Genomic DNA, 7,500 nt, shown 5'->3' on the forward strand with positions numbered 1-7,500 from the left:
ACAAGGAAAGGAAGAAACTCGCTCAACTAAAGGAGGATCCAGGGCGGCCGCGCCATAACCCCGGGGAGAGCCGCTGACAAATGAGCATCTGAGGTCCGCTGGTCAGTCACGAAGGAGATGCTGAACTGACCACGATGGTGTGGCTCTCCGGGGATTTCGGTATAATGTTTCTCCTTAATGCTGAACCGGTGTTGGACCAACTGTAATATTAGGGTGCTTAGTGAGGGCATTACGGCCGAGTTGGGTCGTTTATTACACTGACAGCGGCCGGGGCCACCACAGCTCCATTGGCTCTCAAAATGTTCTGCCGTCGTGAATGCTGACGACACCAGGGACGTCCCGAGGCAGTGCTGGCCGACCCCGGGCAGACCGCGCCGCGCTCCTCTCTTGTTTTTCGGTGCAAATGTATTTTGTTGCTCGCTCTTGTTAGATTGCTTTGCTTCTTTTCGCATCTGGGTTCAGACTGCTAATTCAGTCTTGGAACATGCTTTGAAAAAAAGAAAGAAAAAAACAACAACAACAATACAGTACGTGCATGATTAATTTGAGTTCTACTTATTTTGAACTTATACGAAACTTGGGCAGAGCAGACTAAATAAAAAAAAAAAAAAATGTATTATCCATATCACGTGGCACGTGTATGTTCTGTTCACTAACCATTAATTGAAAATTTGTCAAACCCTGCAACACGCCAGGCCACCTCTCCCCCTCACCAATGACCTACAGGGAACACTACTCCAAGATGAAAGAGTGTGGAGGGATATTCTTCCAGGCACCTATTCCCCCACACCCCCTCACCTCGCTGCGTCTCTCGTCTTCTCCCACTGAAAAGGGAACACGCGCGGAATGCCAAGCTCGACCATCTGCAACTTGTGCGATCAAATCTGCCGCAGTCAGCTCTTCCCGACACCGAACCAATTCCAGCCAACAGTAGCTCAGCCTCCTTCTCTTCGTCCAAGTTCCCCTCACTCCAATTCCTGGAATAGACCAGACGGCGAAGAGAGAGAGAAAGAGAGTGGGGGAGAGAAAGAGAGAGGAGAGGGGACGGGGTGGATTGTCACTTTCCTGGAGTCATTCCAACAAGTGCTTGAGTCAAGTGAACAAGTGGTTTCCATCCAGAACACGAGTCGCCCTTACCGCCAACTCCCGCTGTACGAGAATTCTCACTAAATACCTCGCTCTTTCCGTCGCCACACTCCTGCAACGTTCAATCTTTTTGCACAACCTAACCTTCCCCCGCAGAGCCTTCCAGCCAGGCAACGCTCCCCGAAGACTCCAAATAGGCCTACAATCTCAGGCTAATCCTACACTTCGGGGAAAATAGACACTCGACCAGCGTGTGGAAACCCTCAGCGGCTCGGTGGTCATCTGGGGGCGTCCTGGGGGAGCCACACGGCGGGCAGGGGAGAGACCAAGAGGTGAGTGAAATTGAAACAAGATTGTGACCATCAGTCAAATGACGCAGTAAAGAGGGGAGGGTCAGCAGGCCATGTTGATTGTGAGATGCTAGGAGGAGGAGGAGGAGGAGGAGGAGGAGGAGGAGGAGGAGGAGGAGGAGGAGGAGGAGGAGGAGGACGACGACGACGACGACGACGACGAAGACGACGGCAACGATGACGACGACGACGACGACGATGATAACAATTAAAAGAATGCTATACATAATAAGGTAAATAAACAAAAATGAAACACTAATACACTCATATTTTCAGGTTAACTTTATCATCATATAAGGTTACGTAAGTGAATCGCGTGATTCTGCTGTTTTTGGTATTCAGATGATACGAGTTCAGGTGGGGAGTGAGCGGCGAGCCATTAACTTTCTCAATATGTTTATTTAAGGTGTTATACATTCATTATGGCAAGGTAGCGTGGCAGCACCACTAGTGTTAACTAAGGCAACACCTGCGACATGCCTCCCACCCCACCCACACATCGCACAACCACCCGTCCATCCATCCACGCACACACACCCACATTCACTTACCAACACATACACTCACGCACCCACCAGCTTACCCACTGATCACGCCCCCCACCCCCATACACACACACGTAAATCACGGGACAAACCACATATAATATTTCCACCTCAGAAAAACTGACACGGCCATACATAGACAGCAACTTACCGCTGATGTTGCTTTTGTTCTATGGTGAAGTGCTCATTTGCTTATGTTGTGCGAACGTATTTGTAAATATTAACCCCTTTAGTACTGGGACGCATTTTTACCTTGATTTTGGAATATGATTAGACGATTTTATTTGCATTAGAAAGTGTCTACGGAGGTCAAAAGATTAATGGCCAAAGTCCTCACTATTTTAATCCCCCACGTGAGTTTTTGAAGCTGTATAAAATCACCAATAGTAACCACAATGAATATGGAAACACGTCCTGGTACTGAAGAGGTTAAGCGAGAAACAAACCAGATGAATACTTTTGCATTCTCAATATTCATTTTCAAGAGTTTATTGTACCTCGTCTCGTGCATATTTGTGTTGAGTTTTCATATCCATCACCATGCCTTCGTGCTTGATATTTATGTTTTGCTTTTTCATTGTACTGCTTTTCTCTAAACCTTCATCCTTTACGCTACTCAGTGACTTCGCTCTTTAACAACATTCAGTTCCTCATAATGCCCTTTTTCTACTTTTTCTCTCCAATCCCGCTACTCGAAGTGTTGCTGCTTTATCCTGCTCACGCGGCGCTGGCCATTGAAAGCACTGTACCCTGTCAAATCCCTGTCTCTTCTCTTATTCTTCCCTTTCGCACGTCCACCTCTCTCCACCGACTCTTGTGGGTGGAGGTGGCGGGCCAGACACGTGTAAGGAGTTAAAGGTCACGGCAGGTCATGGGGTCATCTGCCAACAACACTCCCTGACTCACCCTCTCTCTCACCAGGCCATGTTAACTTAAGGTTCCAACAGGTTTAAATTTTGGGATCGTCTCTCTCTCTCTCTCTCTCTCTCTCTCTCTCTCTCGTGTGTGTGTGTGTGTGTGTGTGTGTGTGTGTGTGTGTGTGTGTGTGTGTGTGTGTGTGATTCACCTCGGTCGCCTACTGGTCACTCCAGCCAGTCTTCCCCATTACTGAGCGAGCTCAGAGCTCATAGACCGATCTTCGGGTAGGACTGAGACCACAACACACTCCACACACCGGGAAAGCGAGGTCACAACCCCTCGAGTTACATCCCGTACCTATTTACTGCTAGGTGAACAGGGGCCACACATTAAGAGGCTTGCCCATTTGCCTCGCCGCGTCGGGACTCGAACCCGGCCCTCTCGATTGTGAGTCGAGCGTGCTAACCACTACACTACGCGGTGTGTGTGTGTGTGTGTGTGTGTGTGTGTGTGTGTGTGTTTTTCACTGTTTGATCTGCTGCAGTCTCTGACGTGACAGCCAGACGTTACCCTACGGAACGAGCTCAGATCTCATTATTTCCGATCTTCGGATAGGCCTGAGACCAGGCACACACCACACACCGGGACAACAAGGTCACAACTCTTCGATTTACATCCCGTATCTACTCACTGCTAGGTGAACAAGGGCTACACGTGAAAGGAGACACACCCAAATATCTCCACCTGGCCGGGGAATCGAACCCCGGTCCTCTGGCTTGTGGAGTCAGCGCTCTAACCACTGAGCTACCGGGCCTGTGTGTGTGTGTGTGTGTGTGTGTGAGTTTGAATGACGTATGACTCACAAGCACCTTTAAGTAAGTGGGAGTAGCACTCACACACACACACACACACACACACACACACACACACACACACACACACACACACACACACACACACACACACACACACACACAACACACGCAGTTCTGTCTTCATTTTCCTTATCTTTCGTCTGTACCGTTATCCTCATTCTTTCCCAAATATTACTTTTCATCTTTATCTTCTTCACTTCTTCTTCAGCATCTTCTCTTTTCCGTTCTTCCCACTCGCCTCTCTAATCACCTGAAGCCTTCTCCATAACCGCCACACCTCGTCCTCGCCGTCGTCCTCCTCCTACTACAAGACTTTAGTAGGAAATTTGGATGCTCGCGGCCTCAGCATCTGATCCCCCGTGTCCGCAATAACAGTGTCTACACCGCCTGCCGACGAAGGGCCGCCCTGTCTGCCTGCCTCATGTGTATGACTTGCTCCCACCCTCCTCAGCTGCTCCTCCTCTGCTCCTCCCTCCAAAGCAACGCCATCACCCTGACGCCTCACTCGCCTCTGAGCCACTTCATAATGCACCGCACCACCTCCACCACCACCGTCGTCGATACAAGTTGTCTCTTTTCCTCTCAGTGACTCTCCGTACACCGTTCTTTCTTTCTTTGTTAGTGCGCAAGGCTATGTTCATGTTTTCTGTGTGTCAAAGTAAAGGATTTTGACGTAAGTGGTGTGACTACAGGAGTTTTGATGGATAAAGGAAAGAAAATTAGATATGTATAAAAAATAAGTAAATGCGATTAAAATTTCTACATTAAAGATACTCTTCTCTCCACTGAACTAATATATTTCAAATAAAAAGTATGTACGATTCACACACACACACACGCACACACACACACACACACTCTCTCTCTCTCTCTCTCTCTCTCTCTCTCTCTCTCTCTCTCTCTCTAATACCGCGGTTTTTACATAACAGAAAAGGAAAGGAAAAAAAGTATACTCTGGACAGATCAGCGTTAATTTAAACCTCGTAGCCAGCACCACTTGTGGAAATTATACTTCAATGACATTATTTACGTTCCTAGATTACATGCTTCTCGGAAAGTTAATTTAGTTGTGTCCCTCCGCCCTCCTGCTCAACACCACTGCTGCTGCTCTTGCTACCATGCTGCCTCCGTTGTAGCTACCACTGCCACTCATCAACACCCATATCCTGCCTCATACTATCACTATAATCATCACAACTTTAGTCTGTCAACTCTAAAATGGCTCCTGGATTTAAAACATATAGTAACTTATTGATAACGTAATTGATATGATGTGAATAACAGCTATTTTCTTTTGATCAACGCACTTATTACAAGGACAGCTCACGGTTTTCTTGAAGATTTGACAACCACGCATTCCCTGGGACACCATTCAAAACGAGAACCAGGAGCCACTTTAGAGTAAATAAACTATAGTCACTACTACCACCACCACTACAACAGACACCGCAATTACAGTTCATTACCACTGTTTTCACTGCCACACACTACTCGTATTGTCACCAACCACGACCATCACCACTCTGACAGTTATTACCACTACTACTCATCACCACCATGGCTGTCTCTACCACATACTACAATCACCACAACGACCATCATCACCTTTAGATTCGTATACAAAAATGCTTTGCCGTCTCACCAAGACAATTTTCCAAGGCCACAGAGATGGTTAGCAGGGTTTTCAAGAGTGCTTCTTTAGTTAATAATGTAGAAATCTTGTCAATCTTCCTCTAGAACCGTAAAAACATCTTTAAAAACTGGCGTAAATTTAAATAAACCCTCTTGAAATAGTGATGGTGAAGCATAGAATTGTTTGAGAATATGAGCCTTATCACCACGACAACCACTGCTACTACCATTACAAGTCGCACCATCTTCATCACTACTTATCACGACCACCACTTCTTTTTCAACAGTTAACTACTACCACCACCAAAAGAACCATCATTAATTTACGTACTGTCACCACACTCAAACCAAAATTCAAGGCACCAATCATAACCAGCATTTTTATCAACCAGTAACTTCACAAGGAATAGGAATCATAAAATCATCAGTTTCTTTACATTGGATGGTGCATTGGCTATAATTTCACACAAAGAGAGTGAGGGAGGAGTTTGTGGCGTGTGTGTGTGGGGAAGAGTTACGTAGAAGCCTGGGAAAAAGACCCAAAGTTTAACTAATCTACTGAAATATATATCTCTATTCAGTTCTACAAGTGTGAAAGTCGTAAATCATCACATGAATTGAAGAAGAGACAACCTTACCAACCTACAAACGCGAAAAAGAAATATTACTTAGTTAAAAAACGAGAAGAAATATAGTAAAAACAAGAACAAAATGTGTGTGTGTGTGTGTGTGTGTGTGTGTGTGTGTGTGTGTGTGTGTGTGTGTGTGTGTGTGTGTGTGTGTGTGTGTGACGCAAGCCCTGAGCAACACAGGTGAGAGGTTACACTGGAGTGACAGCTTTGAAATATGATTATCAGGTGCATAGCTAGAAGGTGTCAGAGGAACCTCCATGAGTACCTCCTCTGCAGCAAAGAGAACGCACCTGATTAATGTTCCTCGCCACACAAGCTGACTGACTTGACTTTCGCTACAATTACTTACTTTTCACCTTTTCCCTCGTATGAATTTTCAGGTGTAATTATATGTAATCTTACTAACGTTTGGTGTGTTGGAGGATTGAAGTGTGCCTATTTTGAAACCAATGGTAATTACACAACTGTTCTAATTGGTTCGCACATGTGTTATTTTTCTCTCCCACATAATGTTTACCTGATGCATTTTTTTCCTAAATTATGGTACACGGAATATTAGAGATAACTGTATCCTGTGTGTGTGTGTGTGTGTGTGTGTGTGTGTGTGTGTGTGCGTGCGTGCGTGTGTGTGTGTGTGTGTGTGTGTGTGTGTGTGTGTGCGTGCGTGTGTGTGTGTGTGTGTGTGTGTGTGTGTGTGTGTGTGTGTGTGTGTGTGTGTGTGTGTGTGTTCTGCATCCACCCACCTACAGCATAGGTAGTGGAGAGCGATTCACTACACTGCTGCTGCTGGGATTTCTGCTACCACCACATTCACCACCACTACCACTACCACTACTACTACTACTACTACTACTACTACTACTACTACTACTACTACTACTACTACCACTACTGCTACTATCACTACTACCATTACCACTACTATCACTACTACTACGACCACCACCACTACTACTACTACCATCAATACTAACACCATCACCAATACTCCTTCCCCTCACATCAACATCGTAGCCACAAATGTTACACGCACGGATGTAGAAGGCATGTCACAGTGCAGGGGAAGTAATGAAGGAGGACAGCCTGAAAAAAGCTAATGTGAGGCCCAGCACGTTACCAGCATTACACATTAAGGACCCAATAAATCACTGTCTGTTCAGTAGGTCTCGTGTCCCTTTACGCACCTGAACTTAACACTGGCTATGTGACTCGCATTACACACACACACACACACACACACACACACACACACACACACACACACACACACACACACACACACACACACACACACACACACATCCACAGAGAGACAGAGAGAGAGAGAGAGAGAGAGAGAGAGAGAGAGAGAGAGAGAGAGAGAGAGAGAGAGAGAGAGAGAGAGAGAGAGAGAGAGAGAGAGAGAGAGAGAGAATTAGTAGTGGTATCAGTAGTAGCAATAATGGTAGTAGCAGAATCAGATTTATGTAATATAATAACCTAATAAAAATCAAGGATAACTCTAACATCATCATAATTACCA

This window comes from Portunus trituberculatus, chromosome 38 (genome assembly GCF_017591435.1).
Source record: "Portunus trituberculatus isolate SZX2019 chromosome 38, ASM1759143v1, whole genome shotgun sequence".
NCBI lineage: Eukaryota > Metazoa > Arthropoda > Malacostraca > Decapoda > Portunidae > Portunus > Portunus trituberculatus.